The sequence below is a fragment of the Coloeus monedula genome (genome assembly GCF_965178545.1).
Source record: "Coloeus monedula genome assembly, chromosome: 4".
Taxonomy (NCBI): domain Eukaryota; kingdom Metazoa; phylum Chordata; class Aves; order Passeriformes; family Corvidae; genus Coloeus; species Coloeus monedula.
This window is the reverse complement of record NC_138784.1, coordinates 45,737,867-45,743,866: the sequence shown is the minus strand read 5'-3', so window position 1 is coordinate 45,743,866 and position 6,000 is coordinate 45,737,867.

The following is a 6,000-nucleotide window of genomic DNA, read 5'->3' as shown; positions in this document are numbered from 1 at the left end:
TACAGAGGTTAAGAAACATGACCTAAGAAAGGGGGAATAAGGAAATGTTGTTCAAATTCTGCATGCAAAAATGGTTAATGCAAGAGTTTCAACGCCCTCAGACGTTGAGGCAAAGCTTAGTAACGGACTTCATGCACTTCAATGACTTCAGAACTTCCTCAGAAAATAACTTTTGAACAGTATGGATACTTTCTTTTTCCTGAAGACAGATATTAATTTCATATTAACTCAAACTTTGAAACACTTCAACATAGAAATCATTATAAACTGTACAATAATATTAAATGCATATTTCATCCCTAAATTTAATATAACATTTCGATGTAGGTAAGATTAATGTTCCTGTAGAACAGCTAATCTGGCAGATGGGGAGAAAGTGAAGCAAGTCAGGCTGACAGGAGAGGTCAGAAAATGCTGGTCTTATCCAAACGAGATATGGTGCCCTGATGATGTTGTACACAACACTCCATTATAATATAAACAGCAGCTATCATCACTGGTTTTCTCTGCATTTGCTTTATGACTTCCACACTGGGCAGAGAAGCAGAAGGTTGGCTTATGTTTGCTTATTATAAGTCCTTGGTGTATCTAGGTTTTTTTTCCTGCTGTCCCATAAGGTCATGAACTTCTCTGTTTAAAGACTCTCAATGGAATGCTGAAAAACTTGATAATTTTCTTTGGGGACATGTTTTCTAATATATAGTTTAACCATCAAGTTTTGCTCTGTAGATGACAATTTACTCTTGGAAGAAGACCTACTGACTTTACATTCCAACAAGCCAGTATGAGGTAGAAATGATTTATTTCATTCTCTGAAATCATTATTTAGGACGGCAAAGTGTTTTTTTTATTTGTTCTATTTATTCTATTTGTTCTCACTGTCCCTTTAAAATGCATATTTTTCTGAGACATAATTTCTCTTCTGGAGTTAGGGAATCTCAAAAGTTCTGAGAGCAGAAAATTAATCTGAATTTGTTATTTTTTTTTCTTTGTTCTGCTTTTAAAACAAAGTTTTAATTTCTTTTGTATTAGAGTGTTTCAAAAGATCCTTGAAAGTAGAAATTAGGTATCAGAAAAGAATAAGCTGAATTTCAGAAAGAAAACTTTCTATAAACTTTATAAAGTCCTTTGTTCTCTGTTTTTCATAAATAATTCTTCATTGAATAGAAATAACTGAACAAGTGCTGAGTTTTTTATTTGCCTCATTTCAAAAGTTTCAAAAATACAAGCAAATTTTTAGCTAGTTCTTAATTAAGTCTAAATCTGCAGGGATTTTTTGCCTTAGCTGAAATATTGGTGCCCCTGATAATGCAGCATTGCCAACCTAATCTGCCCAGTTGATGACAGTTTCCAGATGAAGGACATCCACATTTATAAATAATTTCAAATTAAGAAACCAAATTAGCTGCCTCTCATGGTTACTTAAGGTAGGATGAGACATATTGTCGTATTACATTTCACACTTCACTTTTGCCCTGAGACAAATTTCTAATTTTGAAGAAAATACTTCTAAGAAGCAAGTAATCAAGCTTTTTCTGTGTCACGGCAGTTGCAAGGAAATATAAATTAGCAAGAAATTCAGGACATCATGAAAACATGACTGATCACTTGTTAATGAATACTTTAGAAAAGAATTTGTTAATAAAGATGATACATGAAGAATGTAAAGCAGAATACTCTCATATTGATAGGAAGTGAGGAGTGGAGCAGAAGTCCCACAACACCAAGCTAAGAAAATTTTCACAGTGATTTTCTGGCACAACCTGTGATTTTGTTCTCTCTTTGCCATCATGCAAGTGATAGGAATTTTCTTTGTCCTCTTTGGTGAACATGACTTGTGACAGCAGTGTTGTTTTCCAACTTTAGCCTTCCCAACAATACTAAGACAATCTGGCTCCTTTTCCTTTGGAGGTGTCATGAAGGTGACCTCTTCAGAACTAGACAATATCTATAAAATTTATAAATATGTCTAAAAAGTGATTAACATTTTGTAGTTTTAGTTCTGATAATCCAATAATTTTAGTTTCCCCATTCATTAAAATTACAAATACTAGGTTTCCTTTAGCAGAGTAACAGGAAAGATTTTGGCAGGTCAAAGGAAGCAGCTGTTGAACCATATGCAGTCAATTGGCTGATCTTTTTTTAGTCCTACAACCCAGTAAAACTTTAAGGATTTACCTGTTGTGTAAGAGATTTTATGTACCATTTTTGAGAGCATGTAACTACTTTTCCTAGGCTAATATTTGACCCAGTGATTGTTTTCTTTCTCTCATCTGACGTTGACATGAGCCAAACAAATTTCGCTAGAATATTCTGCCAAAGAATTATTTACATTGAATCATGATGCTGAAAATTTTGCTTCAGAGTATCACTACAGACTTGTGAATATCATGGTGCTGTAATACTATGACTCTCCAGCTTTTTACTTTCGTGAGACAACAGGATTGTTCACCAGCCTGGGTTATTGCCCACGGCTCCTACAGTTTTATAGAGCAAAAGTGCAACACTGAGGTCAAGCAGCTATCACTTCTAACAATCCATTTGGTACCAGTTGTGTCTTGACTTTGATTTTCCCCTGATCAACTTAGAGAAAAAAAGGTAATGCAGAACTAAAATTGTAGGCCACTTTTAGAACCGTAGACACAAACTGAACACTTTCAAAATTTCCCTATCTGAACAAATAATCTAAGCATCTTGAGAAATTGATTAGGTGTAGAAGGAATGAAGAAGCTTTATAACTGGAAACAGGAAACACTCCCAAAAATAGTTTAGTACAAGGAATGAAGTTTTACATAAATTTGGCCAAATACTTAAAATTCTTTTTACTAGCAAAAGTGAATGATGATGGAATTTTTTTTCTGATAATGGTTTGGAAGAGTGAAACTGGATAATATGAAAGACTTTGGATGAATCTCTCTGTTAAGATCAGGCACTCCATCAGTGAATTAAAGATATTCCTTAAAAAATGTTGCTTGGTAGAAATGCACTTTGTTCTTGGGAGTCCAGTAGAAGTTTTAGTGTTAAGAGATGTGTTTGGGCATAAGTCCTGGGATTAAAACAGAGAAGGCTTGTGGCCATAGGCTTGGGGTCACTATAGGCTCAACCTATAGTGACCCCAAGTATAGATATCCAAGTATGCATATAGCCTACATGACAAAAATGAACTTGTTATTGAAACATATGTAAAAATATAGTGCTAACACCTAACTTTCCCATCTCTTTCAATCCAAGAAGAGGTTTACAGTGCACCTGCTAAAGACAGTTAGTTTCTTGTATTTGAAATGTCAAGGGTCCTTTCTACGTCCTGAATATGACCCTTTCTTATGTTTCAGAGCTTGATTTTTTTAAAATTTTGACCAACAATTTAAAATAATATGTTTTCCCTAATTCTGTGCTTTTTAGACATAGTCTCTAGCATCATCAACATCCATACTGAAAATAAGTGCCATCTTGCTTTGTATTTGTGGATTCATTTTGAGATGGAGCTCTGAAACAATGTTTAAAGGGTAAGTATGACACAACTGGAAATCATCTGTGAAAAAAGTCTTGTTGGTACATGATGAGATACGGCCCAATGACTGGGTTTCACACAAGAATTTTTCATGCATTGCCAGTTTTGGAAACCTTAGCTGACACAGAGCTTCCTTCTTGAAGGCTCACTTGAAATAGGTATGATTACTTAAGGCCATTCAGTGTGAATAAAGGTTTCAAAGTTTAAGCTCTCTGTTGTGAAAATGGGGAGTGTGGAAGGACAAAATAAATCTGTTGGAGGAAACTGTATTTGGCTGAGTTAGAGTGGTCAAAACAAGGTGGCTTTTTTCTGTTAGGGTTTTCAAGAGCAGCATCGCTAAAGAAAATATAGTTGAAGATCCCCTCGCTCTGCATTATTTTTGACTTATGCGTAAATAGATACAGACAATTTACCATGAAACTTGCTTTTCCATTCAAATTTGAAGAAGAACCCTTTCCATCTGTTATTTTCAGCTAGTCTTCCTCCCCTTCCCTTCCAAACAGCTGTTTTTTGTACTGGTGTGTCAAAGAGACAAGTAGAAAAGGACCCAACTCTGAGTATTGTAAAAAAGCATTACTCTCATGAGCTGAAAATTAGCATTTGGATTTTATTTCTCCTCACGTGGTTGGTGAGAGTGAGGAGACTAAATAACAGTCATTAGGGTTAAGCATGTTTTCTGTCACTTTAATGCAGCTATTTCTCAAATCTGAATAATGAGTTGGTGTACCTCTGCTTGTCTACTGTCATTTGACCCAACTGGAGTGTGAAATGACTCAGAAGTAGCACTGGTTTCAGAGTATTTATATAACTTGAGTACAAGGAGGTAGAACTTTATTCATGCAGTTGGGCAAGAAAGGTGTTTCTGCACTGGTTGTAGCAAAGACATGAGGTATAAGATCATGTAGGTATATCCTGTACCCTGAATGGCCTGACTTGCTGTATCCTTGGTTTTACTGGAATAATCATCACACAGTATTTTGATGAGGAAATGGCTGCAGCTGCTCACTGAGAGCTGCTGCTCTGCTATGTTTCTTCAGGCACCCCTGAATCAATGAGAAGAGACCATCTGAGACCATCTTGGCCCTGCCTTGTCCTCTACCTGGTTCCCAGTTTGGAGGACTGTAAGACTGAGTTTAGTACACTGAACATCACAATGCCAGAGCACCTGGAGTCACCAGGAAGTGTTGACCCACATTCTAACTAAGCTCGTTCTTCAGGGGTGCTACCCTACTACCCTTTTTAAGTTATAGAAACAGTGATCTCTGCTGTCTCAACTTCCTCATAGCCTAAATGTCTTACTATTAGTGTTAACCAATCCTTTTATGTTGGGGCACAACCTCTTGAATAGTGGTTTTTATGCCTGGTTTGTGCAATATTCTTTTTCCCCACACAAACTGTGTGCTGGATTTCAAGCTCAAAATATTTTATCCTTTTACCATGCACAGCTTTGATTTCCCCATGAGTAAAGCTACAGACTTTGTGTAAAAAAAAAAAAGCAGTGATTTTTGGGAACATACTTCATACCTTTCAAGTAATGTGAATCCTCCTTAATGTCATCAGGAGTACTTCAAAAGTTGTCATCCAGAAAATTTCTCTCAAAGTCTTGAACATTATAGGTGAGTTTTCAGTTCCTGGATTGTTACTCAGCACCCTGGAAGCCTCAACTGGAAAACATTGTCCATGGCATGGTGTTGTAACTGATGCTGAAACTGGGCATTATTTTGCTGTGTTCCTGGATTTTTGTTGAGCTCATGATTTTGGTTCTCTGCAACCTGCAAAATTTGTCCTTTTGTGGTAGTTGTGGGAGACAGGGGAGGCCAAAGTTGGGGTTTGGGTCTCTGGCGGCTCTTGTGACTGTAACTGTGGAGCATTGTCCAAATTTTCAGATGAAGCAATCATCTAAACAAAAGGGAACTTGTTGCAGATCAGCAGTTAATATGCACATTACAAAAACTGTAAGACCTGAACCCAGTGGTGAGACTCCATATGATCCAGGTCTTTTCTCTTTTGTTTGTTAAGATTGCTGTCAAAGCCATTTCTCCTGTCCTGACTAGAATCACAAATTGTTTAGGATGGAAAAAACTTTTAAGATTGTTGAGTCAAACTCTTAATGCATGTCCACCACTAAATCAAGTTCTGAAATGCCACATATATGTATCTTTTAAATACTTCCAGGTCTGGTGATTCTACCACTTCCTTGGGAAGCCTGTTCCAATGTTTAACAACTGTTTTGGTGAAGAAATTTTTTGCTAACACCCACCTAAACCTCCCCATGGTGCAACTTGAGTCCATTTCCTCTTGTCTATTACTTATTCCTTGGTAGAAGAGACAGACAGACAGAAAGACAGACAGACTCCCCCTTGCCAGAGCCTCGTGTCAGGTAGTTGTAGGGAGCAGTAAGGTTTCCCCTGAGACTCTTTTTTTCCTAGACTGTTTAGCCTAGTTCCCTCAGCATCTCCTCATAAGACTTGTGCTCCAGACCCTTCACC